We start from the raw sequence: 18,557 nt of genomic DNA, 5'->3' as shown, positions 1-18,557 counted from the left end.
TGCCTAATGCTGTCTCTCTTCCTCTCCATAGATTCTCCATGCATTGCTAGACAAACATTCCACACTCCCACTGTGCTCTCTCTCTCCTGTTTGTTACTTTGTGCTTGTATGAATAAACCTTGTTAACAAGAACTGTGTTATCTGCTCCTTGGGTCCAACCAGCCCGGCCATCATGACAATTATTAGAATAAGTTACTGCTGTTACAAATCAAACCCAAATGCAGGACACATGAGCCACAGTTAAAATATTTCAAATGTACGGATAATAATTATCCCTAATTCATGTGTGGGTCATACAAATATAGGGAATCAGAGCAAAAGGTAAAATATTAAAATGAGGAATAAAATGAAGAACAAACACTAAGAATTCCCGGAGTGTTTAACTGGTAATCATAGGAAATCCTGGCAAATGTGGAATGCTAGGCAGGAGATATTTATACTGAGGTAGGTGACAACCTGATGGGACATAAGTGCAGAACAAAAAGGAAGACAGGAAGTAAGGATTAATTTGCTTCAGCCAATAGCTAAATTGGGACACTACTAGTGACAGAAGTTACAATATAACACTTTAGCATAAAACAACACACAACTTACTGCTTTGCTACACAGAAGAGTTAGGCACACACTGCAATTTTGAAACAATCATTTCCTTCAAGTAAGCCAGATGCTTTTTGCACACATAAAAAGTGATAATGTGGCTTTTTGTATTCACTCAGTGGAGTGATTGATTTCAGCTGGCATTTTATGTCTGAATAACAGAAATGCTTTTTTGTGACTTCATGCACATGGAGTCACTGTTGCTGAGATTGATGGCCTTGGTTTGTACCTACTAATACAGGCTATACAAAGAACCTGCCTCATGCAAAGCTCACAAGCTCCATATATGCTACACATGGAGACATGCTTAGCTTATATATTTTTTTTCCTCTTTTATTCATCTATGCAGGAAACAGTGATCCATAGCCACTACCCTACATGAGGTGGTTGTGGCTCAGGAGGTAGAGTGGGTCGTCTACCCATAGGAAGGTTGGTGGATCAATTCCCTTGCTCTTCTAGTCCCTGATGCACCCATGTGAGTGTGTGCACATGTTAAGACAATGTGCTTAAACATAAAAGCTTCTTTTTTTTTTTTTTTAATAAAACAAAAACTTTTGTATAAATGTGTGCTTGATTGGGTGAATGACGCTTGTAGTAAAAAGTGCTTTGAATGCTCAGAGTAGAAAAGCGCTATATAAGTACCAGTCCATTTATCCGTGAAAAAGATTATTCGCTGGGCACCTGCCAAACGCCAATTTTAAACCATCTCATTTCCATTTTTAACTGTCACCAGTTAAGTTCCATTAACGCAGGTAATTGAGCTCATTTTACCTATGTGAAAACTCATTTGACTTCTAATCATAATCTGACTCATGCAGCAAGAGATCTGTGTCTTCCCTTTGTTTCACTAGCACTGCTGGACTTCTTTACCTAAATGCGAGGACATCTTTTTTCTCTAGACGGCCATTATCACGGCTATTACAAAGAACACGGCAGGCCTGTTTCTTCGATCTTTAAATCATCACCAAGAGATTATATTTACACAAGTATTTCAGGTTAATTGCGAGGAAATACACTTGTTAACGTATTAGTCTTCTGATGCTATATATTATTCCGAGTTATGTAAAGGATTACAACTGATATAATATGATCTCAGAAGCACTGGGGTAGCAATTCTTTATTTAATGTATAATTTGTTTCTTGGTCCTCCAAGACATAAAAATATTGCCGCAACAGTATCAACTGCAACTCATATAGTCGACTTTTTAAATTGCTTCTCATATTTCTTTCTTCCCCAACAAACACTTGCTGGTAGTGAATAAACATAATGAAACATTTGCAGCCCAATCTAAAAGGTCATTCTAACCATCCATAAATGCCAAGGGCATTAAGCACGTTAAAGGGTATCAGAGCAGCCGCTGGGGGAGAGTGAGTGAAAGAAGGGGTGCTTTGACATAGCTGAACATCGGCCTTGTCTGAAGCCAAACTACCACAGTTATCAATTCAGGTCTGGGTACAAAGATGCAGTGTGTTTCTGTGACCATGTCGGAGCAGAACTGGCCCTCTATAGTGTTTATTAATCAGTAACAGCTCTCTTTGCAATCTTGTCAGAGCCCAAAGGCAGGATGAAGCAGTAGAAGCCAGCTAAGGCTGTCAGCACGCTGAAATCAAAGTATGTCCACAGTTTTATCACAGAACAATCTTCTACCATGACACTGTCACCAGTGCTGCTGTCTGAGTTTGCAAACCACTTTCAGCAACATCTCATCTTCTGGAAAACACACGGAAACATTCCTCGAAGGTGTTGTAGAGTGTAATATTCTGGGAAAGAGAAACTGCTATTGGAAGTATGATTCAGGTAATACTGCTCAGTAAGTGCTTTTCTGGTACACCTACATATACAGAGCCATAAGTATTTGGACACAGTTTTTGTAATTTAACTTCTGATTTGCCCACTTTTATTATGTACAAACAATCAAAATTTGACTCAAGTGTAGACTTTTAGCTTTAATTCAAAGAGTTTAAAGAAATAAATCATTAATTGTATAGTAATTATGACTCTTTTTAAACAGTCTCCCATTCTGCAACTGACTAGGATTTTCATGGCCAGCTGAGGCCTGTTCCCATGTTTCGCGTTTAGTTGATTCCAAGTGTTTTTCAGTCGAACCTTTCAATATGGGAGATGTTAGGGAAACCGTGGAAGACAGCTAAAGTAGGGTAAACTATTGGTTACACTTAATAAAATGAAGGTCAAAGTAGGCTAGGAAACATCTAAAAGAGCCTGCATAGTTGTAGAATTTTTTTTTTAGATGAAACCAAGATTAATGAAAGGAAAAGTATGGAGAAGGGAAGGAACATCTCATCATCTGAAATAAACACCATCATTTTTCAACCATGGTGCAGGCAGTGTTGTGGCATGGTTACATCTGGCTGTTAGTGGAACTGGGTCACTAGTGTTTATTGATAATGTGACTGCTGATAGAAGTAGCAGGCTGAATTCTGAAGTGTGCAGGGCTATAGTCTCTGCTCAGATTCAGTTAAATGCAAGAAAACCTATTGGATAGTGCTTCACAGTGCAAATAGATAATAAGCCAAAGCATGCTACAGAAATACAGCAGAGTTTTAGTTTCTGAAGGCAAAGCTGAAGATGGAGAGACCCACAAACATGATCCAACTGAAGGCAACTACAGTAAAGGACTAAAAAAGCATCTTAAGGGAGGAAATGCTGCATTTGGTGATGTCCATTCTAGACTTCGGGCAGCCACTGCCTGTAAATATTTTCATCCAACTATTAAAAACGATCTTTTTAAAAATTATGTTAACTTGTCCAATTATTTTTGATCCTCTGAAAGTGGGAGAATATGAAAATGGCTGTAATTCCTAAACAGTGCATAGCAATAATGGAATGTAATTTGTTGAACCCCTTGAAATAAAAATAAAAGTCTGCATTTCAGTCACACTATATTTATAATCCACTGCGGTGGTGTGGAGAGGCAAAGTTACAAAAATTGAGTCATTGTCCAGATAATTATGGACCTGACTGTACTTTATATCTGCATTTAATCTTTGCAGTAATTCTCTGCCTCTATTTCATACAAGGTTCTAGCTACAGTACTTCATGTTGCATTAAAAACATAATAGCTCATGTTATAGTTATTGAAATGCACTGTTACAATTACTTTGAAATAAACAATGTGGAAATAGAAGATATTTTCTATGGGGAGCTCTATTATATGCAGGAACTGATCCGATTACCTCTGTGCATCATCATATATTCACAATGTAAAGTCCCAGTGTGACCATGTTTCTACAGACTGGTTGTAACCTTACTGTTGTTATAAGATTATAACTGTTGGTGAAATAATTTCTGTGGAATCATGTGCCAACAGTCCAAAATGATGCAGAAGTAAATGTGCAGAGTAAAAAATGTGGGGAAAGTTTCATTTTCAGTTGAACCAGTCGAGGTGGTTCGGGCATCTGACTAGGATGCCTCCTGGGCGCCTCTTGGGTGAGGTGTTCCGGGCATGTCCTGCCAGGAGGTAGGACATGTGATTGCTTTGGTTGCAAGCAGGTCACCTATAGTTTGCATGAAAGGTGATGATTTGCCTGCAGACTCCTGCCATTTTGCTCTCCGAGCTGTAGTAAACCTTGAAAGAGTGCAACGCAAACTGGAAATAGAAAATGTTCATCTTTATAGGGGACATATCATGCTTTTAAAGCCTTCCTTTTCATATGTAAATCATTCACTTGTGGTCTATATAAAGTAAAAGTGCAATGCTTTGGTCTGAATTCCTCGTTATTGTAGCTCCACGGACCCCTCGTTTACACCTGTTCTGAGGCGCATCTTAGAACAGCTCAGTTTGGTGCGGTCTTTTTAAATGTGAATGAGACATTTCACGCCCAGACCCCCTCCAGGTCGCAGAGCGTTTCATTCCACCCTGTTTGGCCATTTTTGTAGTTTCATAGCAGCGATACAATTATCTAACGGCAGAGAAACGGGCACTTCGAAGAGGTTAGCCAGAAATCCTTGTTTAGCAGTTCCACAGCAAATACTGACGTAACAGATAAGAAAACGTAACAGGAAATAGAGAAAACTGAACAGACTGAAAAATATGACTCAAAAAGAATATAAAGATATCTACGCAGCACCGGGAGAGAATAAATTTAAATTTTCTGCACTGCTAGACACTCAAAGTACACACACACACACACACACACACACACACACAAAAAAAATGTATTTAAGGGCTAAAAAAGTGGATTTTGCATTATATGTCTGCTTTAAAATTAAAGTTGAGTCTTACGGCTGCACATTTCAAAAGATGCAACTTCTATTTTGAAGGTAAATGTTCTCCAGTTCTGGTTTGCATCCCATCTTTCACAGTCTCACTTGCTTGGCAAGTAGTTCTCCAGTGTTTCCAGCCAAGGTTAACCAACTTCTCACAACTGCAGCAACCTGCAGCAACCTGCTGGCAACTAAAGCAATTTTAAAGTCATGTATTTGAAAATCTAAAGAAAAAGCTGCTGATTTGACTGGAGAGGAACTTCCATTGATCACCCAGTTTCCCTTTTTATTGAAAGACTAGACAGACTGGGATTGGTGCTTGCCTAAGATCAGTGGGTATCTTGTTTGCGAGAAGCAGTCAACACCACAGGACTGCCCCACATGCAGTGCAGTGCAGAAAGGAGCATGCAGGCGAAAAATTGTTCCTCTAAAATGAGCAGCATGATGGATGGATTGAGTGACACTTTTTTTGTTTTGCCAGTATGGAAAAATCTCTGTCTGTGAGCCAGCTATTGTTGCGGAGGAGAAGGCAAATTACTCAAGCAGAAGAATGGAGCAACAGTTTTGGGGATAATTTGCCTTTCAGTGAAACTGAATCATGCGGACAAAGTGGAGCTCAGCTCTGGGTCAGCAGGGCATTGTTCACTGATTATCTCCTGGTATGTTCATCAGGTTATTTCAGAGAGAATACTGTACAGTGCTTAAGGGTTTTTTTTTTTTTTAAAGAATCTCATCAAATGGATCCTGTTGAGTACGAGGAGCTGAATAATAGATGGCTCCACCTACAAAAGTCTCGTATTAAGAACAAATTTAAAAAGAGTGTCTCTTCACAGAAGTCAAAGAGAAAATGAGCATTTCCTTGCTTGCTTCTCATATTTCGTCCCTTAACTCTCAGGTGTGTGTAACCACTGAATCACTGCACCCACTGTTCAGACGGTCGAACAGAATGACCAGTCTGGGCCTTTGTATGAGTCAGAAGAATTGCATCCCTCCCTGTTGTTTTAATACAGCTTTTAATACCCTCAGGCTCAGCAAGGAATACAAGCAGTCCATCATTTCAACCCAGCATATTTTTCCAAATGATGGTTTCTCAACTTGTTGGCTCAAGACTAAAGGTTTGAAATTGAAAACGAATCTAAAAGAATGGGGGAGAAAGAATTGAGCATAGCAGACCTCAGCCCACTTTGCATTTTTGCTTGAGGCCAGCAGCTCAAAGCTATATTAACCACTACTAGTACAGTATTGAGCAATCTGTTGCTACATACTAAGCAACTCAAAACTCTTTAGCATCCTACTTCAGGAAGCAGAAAATAGGGTCGGTCAGATTGGAACTCCGACTGGGGAAGTCTGACCTGTTTCACAGTCTCGAGTCCAGTCAGTGTGTAAGTGAATATGTTTTAAGATAGTGTTTTCCCTCCTCTGTGAATAACACAAGCACTAAAACCTTAATGTAGAGATTTAACCTTTTAAAAAAAAAGTCAGCATTTGTATTTGGATTAAAAAAAAGCGTAAGATGCTATAGTGAGTGTTCATGAATGAACTCGGACACTTCTTGTGATATTCATACTATGAGATAACTAATATGTGTGACAGAAACAGATCAGAGCTTAATGGAAACATCAACTTACTGCAGATATTCTTGTTGCCTTCAGTCGACTATGTCAAATTTATATTTTTGTTCATTGGGTGTTGTGCTTTCAACTCATAAATTTTGGACTGCTCTAATAAATCAAACATCGTTTAATGGAACAGCCAGCTTTGTGGGTAATGTGGGGATAATAACATGGGAATCACAGGTGAGAATGTGGGACATGGTGAGTCTAGTTGGATGACCAAGTGTAAGTGGCTGTATAGTTCTGAAGGTTTTTTCCATCATGAGTCTGGTGCTGCTACAGATATCTGATCTTCTGCTAGCAAGCTGAAGCACAGTACTCAAAGGAGAAGAGCAAAGAGGTATAGCTGATGTATTGCATTGGCCCGACAAACTACTGTAATTGAAAACATAGCTTGAATGTCTCGCTTTGCTGCCTTGTTTATTTGGATCGGGTCTTACAGAAACTGATACAGGCTGGATTTGGTCCATTTTGGGGTTTTATTCATCATGTGTTGTGATGAATTTTACATGAATCTGTGTCCTTGGTGCAGGAATATAATAAAATCTCATGGTCACTTTTCAGTCCACTCCACCTGAGCAGTGACCTTTAGGAAGAGCTATAAAACACTCCATCAGAGCCCGACGACATAAACATTACACCCAGGAGCTCAGTCAGCACATATGGGCTTCCTGTGGCCACAACATGACAGTAGTTTAAACACTGGTAAGACCTCAAGGCCGCTCTTAAACTACTGTGATAAAGCAGACTTATAATTGTTAAATACTCATTAGGTAACTATTGGTTCAAATAATTATTTCACTTTCTCCATCAGTGTGTCTGTGTGTGAGAGAGAGGGGCTCTGCCTGTCTTTTTGCACATCTACTCAGCACCCACTTCATACCAGCAACAAATTGAGGCTTTGCTGAGACTGTTGACATCTAAAGGATAGCCTGCTGTGGGATTATACAGGCTCATCGCTCGAGGCTGTGTGGCTTTCCTCTGTGTTTGCTTCACCGGTAAAAGGCAGAAACATAATATAAGATACAGTTTGTTTGTTTTGTTTTTTTGGGGGTTTTTTGTATTTTTTATGTCACTGATCTTGTGTTAGTAGCAAAAACTCCAACATCTCAATTATAATTCACAGCTGTTACTTTAAACTGTGCATCCTGGCTGATATGGCCCACAACCACAAGTTTATCAGACAGGGACGCAGCCGGCAATCACTATCACATATTCAGCTCTGGCAGTGAATTATGTTTTTGGTTGGATTTTATTTTTTACAGCGTCAGTGAAACATGCTGTTTGTGTTGAAATTTACAGAAGTACAAAATGATCACCCGAGGCCCAAGGAGCTACATTTTTTAGCTCTCACCTTTTTTTTTTTTTTTTTTTTTTTCCTATTTTTGGCGGTTTCCTCTTTATCCCAGGATATGCTTGCCAGCGGCTTATTATAACTAATTACAGCACAATTACACCACTTCATGTAATCATGCGGAACACAAGCCATGCAGCGCAACACATCTTAGTTACAGTTAAAGGGAAGAATGCAAGCAAAATAACACTATTCATATAATAGAAACAATTTCAGCTGAGACTCAGATAAGCAGATGTTTGTCAGCACATCTGTGTATTATCATTGTGTAGAAATAAGACTAAATAAGAAGTAATCTATCTATGGATGTCTTTTTAACACCTGCTGGCATGTCTGAGGTGCACACATGATGTCCATTGGCAGCAGGACACTGGGCTATGGTATTAGTAAAATGAGGCTGTAACTCCTAACTCATCATTTATCCTACCCAAAATAATTTTTAGTGCCTAATCCTAACCAGTGACTGAAAGTGGAAGTAAGAAGCAAGTAAAAAAGAATAAAATAAAATTAAAAAAAATCAGTGAATGGGTAAAAAAAAAAAGCATAAACAAGTGAAGGGGACAAAGGTCCAAATGGGGTCCAAACTGGGGTCTCGTGGCTGATAAACTGGTGGACCTTATAGGTCTATGAAATGAGGCTGTGGCTTCTTGGGGGTTAATCTTGCCATGAGTGGTAAAGCACCAGCCTCAAAAGTTTTCTTGTGTGTAATGGTGACATGCAGGGAGCATTTAATGAAATGCATTATGAAGTGAGGTGCTAACAAGCTAGCTAGGTGCCGTAAATGCCAAAAAAAAAAAAAAAAAAGAAAAACTGATGCAGATGGCAGCCAATTTCATAAGAGATGGGAGACTGACTTTTTTACTGAACTCAAAGAGGCCATGTACAGTCACGTGAAAAAGAGTTTCCATAGGAATCTAAGCAGTCTGTAAAAAAACTAAGTACACCCTTAGGGCTTCTATAACAATTAAGGTGATAGGTAGCAGTGACATGCTGCTACTCAAATGCACTTCTTCACTGATCATCAACAAATGTGATCACTCTGTAAAAGCATGAGTGACCAAGTATGGCCCGTTTGGAAGGGTTGCCTGGTGATGGAGGGGTGATGATTTGGGTTTGTTTTGCAGCCAGGGGATCTCAGCCCCTCGCAGTCATCTGTTCAGCCGCGAAAGTTTGAAGTTTAGCCAAAATTGATTCAAAATTTGAGTCCACACATTTGCAGATATATGGAACCATGGACAGACAAATCTCAAACTGACAGAGATAGAAAAGTTCCATCACAATAAACAAGGGTGCTTTCTGAAGAACTGCAAGGTTTATTTGTAATTTTTTTTTTTTTTTTTTAAAGCCAGGCTGTATGGTACATATGATTTGCTATGTTATTGCACAAGTTCCAGAACTGTATTCCTAATGCATTATTTTGCATGACAAAACCCATGTGTTTTACATGAAATGAAAGCATGACAGTAAACTATCTCTGGTGCTGTAATTCTAATTTCCCAGTGTAGCCCTTAGTCAAACTGAGGAGGAAGTTGGGATAGTTGAATAACACAAATGTACACCAGTCTGAAATCTACTAAAGACTTTAAATGCGGGTAATTTGTTAGGTGCATAAAGGATTACACACATAAGAAGATTTAACCTGATCTATTTTACACTTTATTACTTTAAGTCCTGCCAAGGAAAAAGTGCAGAACTGTGTGGCAAACTCAGTTTCCAGTGACAATCAATAAAATCAAACCACTGAGATGTGTGCTTTAGTAATACAGAGAGTGGCAATGACAATGGCAATATGACAAAAAAATATTTCACTGTCTAATGCTTCACAATTCCTCACAACTGAACGCCTAACAAACAAGCAAAAGGAAAGGTTGATGTTTAAAAGCAGTGCCGAGGGAACACTGTGTGCATACGGTAGGCTCATGCTGACTAAGAGATGTAAACTCAGAGCTGTGAGACAAGGACGGTGCTTTGCAAAGAACCCATCAACAGAGCAATCACCGGGGAGGACCCGAAAGGAGCACAGTGAGATTAAAAGACCTGCTATCAATTTATCAAGATGCTGCTGAGAGGGAGCTTCAACTTTAAGGCAGAATTGGGACATTTTCCGCCTAATGACTGCAATTTATAACAGAGCATGGACAACTCTGAAACCAAAATCTTGAGAGCCAATTATAATGAGCACTTAAAGTTGCATCCTTGTGAAGCTTACTTGTTGATGGTGCTACCGACTGCACAAAATTTGCTAATAACTCCTGAGAATTCCACTCAGAGGAAGACAAATGTATACCTCTGAACTCAAAAACCTGATGTGGCATATGTCAAATGAGGCTTAAGGTGCAGCAGAAAAAGATGAAAGGATGACATGAAAACATGAAAAGAATAATGTTCATTGTGTAACTTGGTTTTGAGCAACCAGACAGCCTAACAATTTCACAGCGAGACAAGTGGGATATCAAATTTCTTGTCTACTTAAGCCCCGCAGCAGAATAAAGACAGTCACCTGTGTAGTAGCAACTGACCTTTTGGGAGCCAGTTTGGGTGACTCTGGCTGTCTTACCATGAATAATAAGTGGGCCTGCACTCTTTTTCTCCACAGACTTTCATCCAGACAGTGATTTTACTCACATTTGCCAATGCCAATGACTCACTAGTTCTGTCTTTTTGTGTGTGTGTGTGTTTTCTGCACTAACTATTTCTTTATTTTGCTCAGGGGCTTAGGAAGATAAGCTGTTCCAACCTCTCTCTAAATTACAGCTCCTTCACTGTGGCGACATCCCCAGCAGAGCCTGAATGTTATCACTCCGCAGCGACATGAGGAGCTCTCCATTTTAGATCTCTGGAGCTAAATAGTTTTTGTTGCTAACCTTGAAGCCCACTGCACACGAGTGAGTAAGAGGAGCAGTCCTGATGGAGCTGCTGTCACACTCTCAGTGATAACTTCAGCAGTTGCGGTGCGTTCTCGCAGGGCACCAGGAAAGAAGTGAAAGAATTTGTAAGTGTATCTTTAATGAGCGGCATTCACATAGTGTAAACATGATTTTGTAGGCTTGCTAATGTTTATACATTATTAGTGACTGCAGTAAGTTGAGTAAATGAAGTGTTACCCACACACAGGCTATACTAACATTAATATTTGGCAATAGAAGGTGCAGCTGAGCCATCAGCTCATGTGGGCTGGTACTGCTGTCAGCTGTTATCAGCTCGTGAGCTGATTTTGACTTTGTTACCTGCCGAAAGTACAAATATGCTAAATTAAGCTGACCCTGTTTGAAAGCTAGGAGAATGCTGCCACAGAAAACAAGTTGGAAAAGGAGAAACATTTGTGACAACCCCACCAGCACAACCACGACTCTTACCATCAAGAAGTGTGCCTTTTATCAGGGAAAATCACTTCTAATTGTCATATTGGCAGAAATGTTTGCCACCTTTCCCCTCTGAGGCTGTGATCCACAGAGTCTGCGAGCTGTAATTTACTGTAACAGGCAAGGGCACATTACACTTCGAGGAATCTATCTTACAGTCAGCTCTAGAGTGTGACTTGAAGACTCAAAGTAACAATATCAAGTCTTCAGAGCAACACTCGTTTTTCTTTCCCATTTTTCATTTCAGTTTTATGATGACCATCAAATATTCAGGCATACTGTACTGTATTTGTAAACAAAACAAAATAGCACATATCCCATAAAGCATATTTTTATGACTGCCCTTTCCTTTCAGTCTATCAGCGCTGCTGAACGCTCTGTGAGCAGCAAAAGGCTTAACTCAGAAGCTTTTAAAATGTAAAAGTTAGTTGAAACCCTGTAGCTTGAGTGGGCTGGAACTGCTGACTGTGATGAATGAACCTACCATTAAATGATGGGCGCCACTGTATTCAAAAGTGCAGCAACAACAACAGTGAATTCATGTGGGAGAGGAGAAAAGGGTCACAGTGAAACTAAAATGCCAGCTCTCTGTGTTTACAGTCCTATTGCATCTGGAACTGAAACAAAGAGAAGAGCGGGAAACAAGACACGGAGGAAGGGGGATAAGATGAATTTACCTTTTGTAATCTGACTCAGTATAATTGTTCCTAATGTATTTAAAGTGCTTAGTCGTGATAGCAGCAAGAGTTTTAGTCATATCCCAGACACGCTGTCATCCATACCAGTTCTATAATCATCTCACCAGAAAATTCCCCACTTCCCACTGAAGTGTTCTCAAGTTTCACATCCGCAGTCTCTGCTATCTGGGTCCCTATGGTCATATTGGTTAGTCAGCAGTGACAACTTAATGTTCTGACTTGTGTTTCACAAAGGAAGGGAGCCGTCGCCTGTGCAAGCTCCCTGAGGTTCTCTAAAAGCTCCACAGTGGCTGTACCCTCCACAATATGCAGCTCACTGTGATATACTCTAGAGTCAAGTGCTTCCTGCTGTGACCAGCAAGAAGAAACTACACAAGAGTACAGCCAGAGCAGTGTTGTGGCCACCCGGGTCCAGCACGGTCAGGTGAACTCACAGGAGCATTAGAATGGCTCTTTGTGAAAAGTTAAGCGGGTACCCAAAGGCGATGAAAGTGTATGGGAGCCATTTCATCTTCAATTGTGCGGTTATTTTTATTTTAGGACAGCTCATCTGCAGTTCTTATATGTTCTCCTGCTAATATCCACTACAAATTTGTGTTAAAAGAAATGCTGCAACACTGCTGTCCACTGTTCTGCACATGGGGATATTAGCGCTGTGTAGCTCTAAAGATTACAGAATACCAGAGAAGTCATATAAATATGTAATCATTTTTGGAAAAAGCTCTGGCACTGAAATAATGCAGCAACAATCTGTCAGGCAGTCCAACGATGAAAAAATGCCTTTATTCCATTTTTAGGTTTTAACCTGTACTTCCATATACTGGAAACTGAAATCGGAATTTTTTTTCCCCCATAAATTCAGTCAGTAATAACTCCACCAATAAGGATAAGAGACACTTGAAACCTAATGTATTTAAAAGTTACCTTGTCCTCACCACACTACCTGGGCGATATTAAAAAAAAACCAAAACAAAACAAAAAACAAACAAGCAAAAACAAAAACAACAAAACTGGAGCACAACAAATGCTACATAGTACAAAGAGGACTGTTTACTGAATGTTACACAGTGGGTAACCTCCTTCCTTCTTCCTGAAAAGGCCTTGGGTTGTGTTTTAATAGGTCCTGAGACCTCCAAGAATTCTTTTACCTCCACAAACAAACAAACACACAAAAAATACAAAAACAAAAAATTGCAGTACATTCAGTTGGAGTGTTTTTTGTCTACTGCTGCAGTTTTTTAAAGGTCACTTTCGAAAATACCAGCACTTAGCATTAAGGTTGAGGAAAGATTATGGCCTGGCAAGTAATAGATGGTTAACTTATTAAATGTTAAGCTACTAAATCATTTGAGGAATGAAGTCACAGTTACTTACTCAGTACATGAGGGCATAGTACTGTGTTAGTACTTGAGGATGTAATGGTTTTGCTTTACAGAGAATTATCTTGTAGGCATACAACCCTGATTAGATATGATGTAATAGTGTCAGAGAGAAGGACCCAAATACAGGACAGTTAGATCCAAACTCAAAACAGGGAAACTATACGTGGAAGTGAGCTGTGAAGCTTGATTCCTGAGATTTACAAGACAATCTGGTAAGTGGAAAGTGGAAACAGGGGAGTGTGTAAACTGTTGTGATTGGCTGATTAAAGACAGATGGGGAGAAAACTGCTGGGAAAAGCAAAAAAGGGAAGGATGGATCAAGGATTACAAAATAAAACAGGAATTGATCAGACAGCATTGAAAGGAATTCAAAATTTCATCATAATAAGCCACTGGTTAAACGTTGGTATAGATATTCTACTCATAATTAGCAGATCTAGAATAATGTTCAAATTGGACAAAGGCCAAGTGTGGTATCTGGCCACTCAAGATGATTAAAACATTGCCTATGAATGAACACAGCTCATACTCACAACTACTATACTGTACATTGCTGTCAACATTCAGTTGGCTTCACTTGCTCTTGTATTTACACTGTATTGCTGTTGGGGTGTGATGTAATGCACATAAAAGCAAAGCTATATTCTGTTGAGCTGGAAAAGGCCTCTGGGTTGCTTCATTCAAGTTCATACCCGAGACTTTGAAGGCAGTTGATAAACCAGCAGCAGTCTTTTTAAATCCTGAGAGCTACCAGTCAAAACATTCATAACTTAAGTTTCATTTGTCTTAGGAAAGTGAATTTAATGGTAGATTGATAAAGTAAGAGACAGAAATAATGGTTGCAAATAAATGTAGGAAAGAAAATTGCTGTATTGTCTTTTTAGTAATGGATGGAAATTTGTAGTTGATGGACTCAAATGTGCCGAAAAATGATAAGAATCAGTAATAAAAAAATGAAAACCAGAATGCTAAATCGCATTTTAAAAAAGTATGAGGAAACATTTCAATCTGTATTTTATGCATATTCCACCTTATGTACAGAAATTTAAGCAAATTTAGAGAGTACGGTGTTGTCTTTGAGGTGAGCAAGCACACAAGCAGGCAAGAAAGAAAGAAACGGCAGGAGCTACATCGAAGGGCTCCACCCCAACAGCTGATGTCTCTAAAAACTACATCAAGTATCAGCTTCACTGTGCACATATGCTGCACTCCAGCAGCTGGGCCACAGTCACCCTGAATACAAACAAAAGACCAACGTAGTGACAACAGGAGTGATGATTAAATTCATTAGGGAAATGTCTCCCTGTAATGCATGGCAATTTGAGGTGAAGAAAGCACATGACAATGCCCCACAGCTGCACTCTGTTCCTGAGTGCTACTTTACTGTATATTCATTATTTTTACTGCAGATCAAACGTATCTGACTGCCTGCATAGTCCTCCCAGCTTCTGGCTTAGATTTGTTTCTTTATTTCCTCTGTATTCTGTGCATCCACACATCTTTCTGCTGGTGACGGTGAGCTAAGAAGTCATGAGGGAGAGTTTTCTTCACACAGCAGATGAGATGCCACAGCGGCTTTAAGATTAAATCCCAAGTTATTTTCTACTTAATGTTTGAACTGCAATTGCCCTCCATAAGAGCTATTCCACAGACCCTAAGAGGAATTGATCCCCTCTCTATTATTTCACTGTGCCTAGCTTAATAAAAATAGTCCTCCAGTTGTCATTCCTCCCATCTCTCTCTCATAATTTCCTTTGCAAAACAACAAATTTCTAACGTTCTCCGTGAGCCTTCTGTGCACGTTGAGCTTCTCCCCAAGGTAAAGCTGCCCTACTTCTGAGTGTGTCCTCAGCATCCATCTGCCATACTCATAATTTGTGTTTCCCTGCGATTGCAGGTTATCTCATCTGTCAAAGCAGGCCTATCAATTTCATCAAGCAGTCTCGACAGAAGGCATTAGCCCTCCAGCGTCATTCTGGCATCAAGCATTGACAGACAATAAATGCTAGTGATACCAACATATCAGATGAGCACAGCTGACAGTTCTGTTGGGACTGTTAGCAATGAGCATCTGAAGACATGAAAAGGAAAAGGTTGCTTATGTTGTTCTGTGGCAACAATAGAATGCGTATTGATTAAAGGGAATAAAAAAGACTGATTCTGCTAAATTAGAAGTAATAATTGAATCTAATGTAACTATACACTTCGGCTGCTTATTAGATGGTAGCCTCAGTAACCCCTTTAGCAGGAACTTTCCCATGTCTTTCAAACACCAGGCCCTCTTCTGTTACACAGTTATTCTGCTCAACAGTCAGTCTCCCAATCTAAGCTAAAATAATGACATCATTCTTTTTACGAGCCACGTGAGAAAGCATACAGCTGTTGCGGCTGAGTAGAACCATTCATAAATAGATACATTCAGGGTAAGAGCAAGATCAGAGCATCATATGAGAGTTTTTTGTTCCTTAAAGTGGGCGGGGTTTGGTTTATATTACGTCAGACATTTTGCTCACCAGTTAGAATGTAGCAGTGTTTAAATTAGAATCTGATTCCTCTTTGTGGATTCTTACTGCCAATCCAAACTGATCCAAACATATCCCCACACACCTAGAACATTAATTTCTAATATTTGAGTGCCATTGTACAGTAATGGTGACAACACATACAGTAATCCTTGTTTTTGTTCTTTTTTTGTACAAAGTACCAAATGACCCTGAAAACACTATAACATAAATATGGTTACTGGTAGTTATGAACTTGCACTTGTTGCATGACCTCAATAGTAAATAGCAAACATAGTATTGAGGAAGCTTTTAAGAGCTGGTGAATGATGGTGAACAAATCCAGTGATGTATATCAGCCAAGTAGACTCAGACGAATCATAAGCTTCTTCATAATATTCTGACATCTAAACTTAGTGATGTTTTAGAGATTTGAAGTAATGGCCCCTTCAGTCTCTTATTTAGCATTTCTTTTATTGAGCTGGGAAAAAAATTGGCGTGGTTGTGGGAATTTAATTTTCTTGAAAAAAAAAAAATAGGCTTTTACTTCTACCAGCATTCTTGAATGTTGGAAAATGAAACAATGTGAGATGAAAAACTACAACTTCCATTTTAAAAAGCACAACATTGTATCATCCATAAAAATTGACAACATTATTTGGTGATTTTCAGATCTGTCCACTGGATTTTCATCCCCTAAACATCTAATGCTAATGTCACCATCAATACTGAATAAACCTGAAAGTTCTGGTTTCACTTTTACATTACACTTCAAAAAAAAAAAAAAAAATCAGCGAGATATTTTTTAATTTTTTAACACTGAAAGCCCAGTTTTCAGAGACTAAATATTAAATACCTTGATAATAATGAATGTGTTGGATGTGCACTGCAGTGGATTAAAAATAGTCCAAATACAAAAGAATAAATGGTCCTGTTAGATAAGCTATTCCTGCTTCATTCAGACACTTCGTAGAGTTGAACAATGAGATGGGCTTCAATATATTAGGCCTGCTGTGGCTCTGGGAATAAAAAGGGTGTGGATACAGAGGGCACCTGTCAGTGAGTCATTTTGCGTCAGAGGGATACTGTTTTCTTGAATAAAGACTGTTGAATATTTACAGTAGAACACATGACTTTTTTATCTATGAAAACTTCCCCGCTGTGTGTGCTTGAAACTAATTTCTTCACGGTAGATTTATAGGATGGGGGATAACCAGTGAAATGTCGATAAAAGCTCCACTGTGGAAAGGAAACTCTCCTCCCTCCTGACGCAGTTTGACTGCGCTGTCCGTGGTGCTGAAAAGACTTCTGCGGCCGAGCGGCAGATTTCACCTCCGCACACGGAGTTCTTATTGCGATCCCGCAACTGCCAAGAAATCCACAAGAGGGTGGTGATTCCAGTGGGTGGTGGCGCTGGAGCCTCATGGCGGCCATCGATCCCTTAACCAGACACAGACACGCCTGCGTTTGCGCGCTCGCAAAACCAGTATTTTTTTCAGGCGATAAACGGAGTTTAATAATAACCGGCACATATCGGACATGTGATTACAACCACTTATTCTCTCGTTCGCTCTGTCTCACAGACACATTCACAGACGCGCAGCAGCGGTCCAACCGCGAAACTTAAAGGGAGTTTAATAAACGTCTCAACCTACTGTAATCACAGGGGGACGTTTTGGAAAGAGTAGGCTAATCTCTTCCTCCCTTCAATCTATCTGTCTCTCTCACTCACTCTCTCTCTCTCCCTCTCTCTCTCACACACACACACACACACACACACACACACACACACACACACACTTACAGGCTAACGGTTATACACACCCAAAATTAGTATGCGTCGGACACAACTCTATAACCTCTCGGCTTTACGTGCAAGCGCAGCGTCATTTTCCTACATAGGTAACACTGAAAAATAAAAAAAGCATCCGTCGGCGGAAAGCTCCGCCGTTTCTCTGCCGATCAAGTTACTTTCTGAGGATACCTGTAATTGCCCAGAAGTGTGAGCCACTCTTCATTATTGAATTAACACACTGCATACCGTAATACTACAAACACAATCGAACGCTGTATCACTTGCATTTAAATCCAGATCCGTTTGTTAGAATTTACAGCAAAGGCTGAACTGTAACCAAAAGGTGCAGCACACATAAATAAAAAAGCCACGCAATAAACTGTTAAGTACATCTTGAATCTCCGTGTAGTGTACGGGAGCCAGGACTCTTACATGAATCAGGCATTTAAGGTTTTTACTTACCTTTAGGGGTAGGTAAGTATCCATTATGTGCCGCCGCCAGCTTTAAACAGTACTCTCTTTTTCCCTGGTTCGAGGCTACAGCCGCTCCCTTCCCATTCATGCACTAATTCCAGAAGAGGAACTGCAAAACCAACTGCCTGCCCAGCCGCATATCGCTTCTTCTCTCGCTCTTGACAATTTTTTATTTATTTTTTTTTCCAACCAGCAGATGCTCTGGAAAAACCTGCGCTTTTGCCGGGAGCCAAGCTGCGACAGAGAGCTTCACAGCATTTTTTGTAGTTTTCCCCTTTAAGTAAAAATAACTATCTCGCTGCTGTGTGGGCTCGTCTGCATATTTCCATCTGAGAGTGCTGCTACATGGCACAGGCGTTTGTCTATTTTTTTTCCCCGCGGCGCAGCAATTACTAGTGTCCACGTCCTTGGAATCGCTTGTTTCTCTTTTGCTCCTAAACACTTATCCAAGCAGAAAACATATCTTCTTTGAAAACGAAGTAAAGCCCGAAGGTCCAGAAGAAAACTCTTTGTTTTCAATGATTCGGAAGTTATTAGTTAGTCCAAGAGTGAGCAG

At 39.8% G+C, this 18,557-nt stretch overlaps 1 protein-coding gene across 1 annotated transcript in view; it reads right to left on the bottom strand.

The window, feature by feature from the left end:
* The window catches only part of LOC115772846 (leucine-rich repeat and fibronectin type-III domain-containing protein 2), a 139,003-nt gene extending 120,840 nt beyond the window's left edge, over positions 1–18,163 (bottom strand). Inside the window, exon 1 of the mRNA XM_030719257.1 lies at positions 17,990–18,163. The gene's annotated coding sequence lies outside the window, so the exon portion shown is untranslated. The remainder of the gene's footprint in view (positions 1–17,989) is intronic.
* Between the last annotated feature and the right edge of the window lie 394 nt (positions 18,164–18,557).

Source organism: Archocentrus centrarchus, chromosome 22, assembly GCF_007364275.1.
Source record: "Archocentrus centrarchus isolate MPI-CPG fArcCen1 chromosome 22, fArcCen1, whole genome shotgun sequence".
Taxonomy (NCBI): domain Eukaryota; kingdom Metazoa; phylum Chordata; class Actinopteri; order Cichliformes; family Cichlidae; genus Archocentrus; species Archocentrus centrarchus.
The sequence above is the reverse complement of the archived record's forward strand: the minus strand, read 5'-3'. Positions and strand labels throughout refer to the sequence as shown.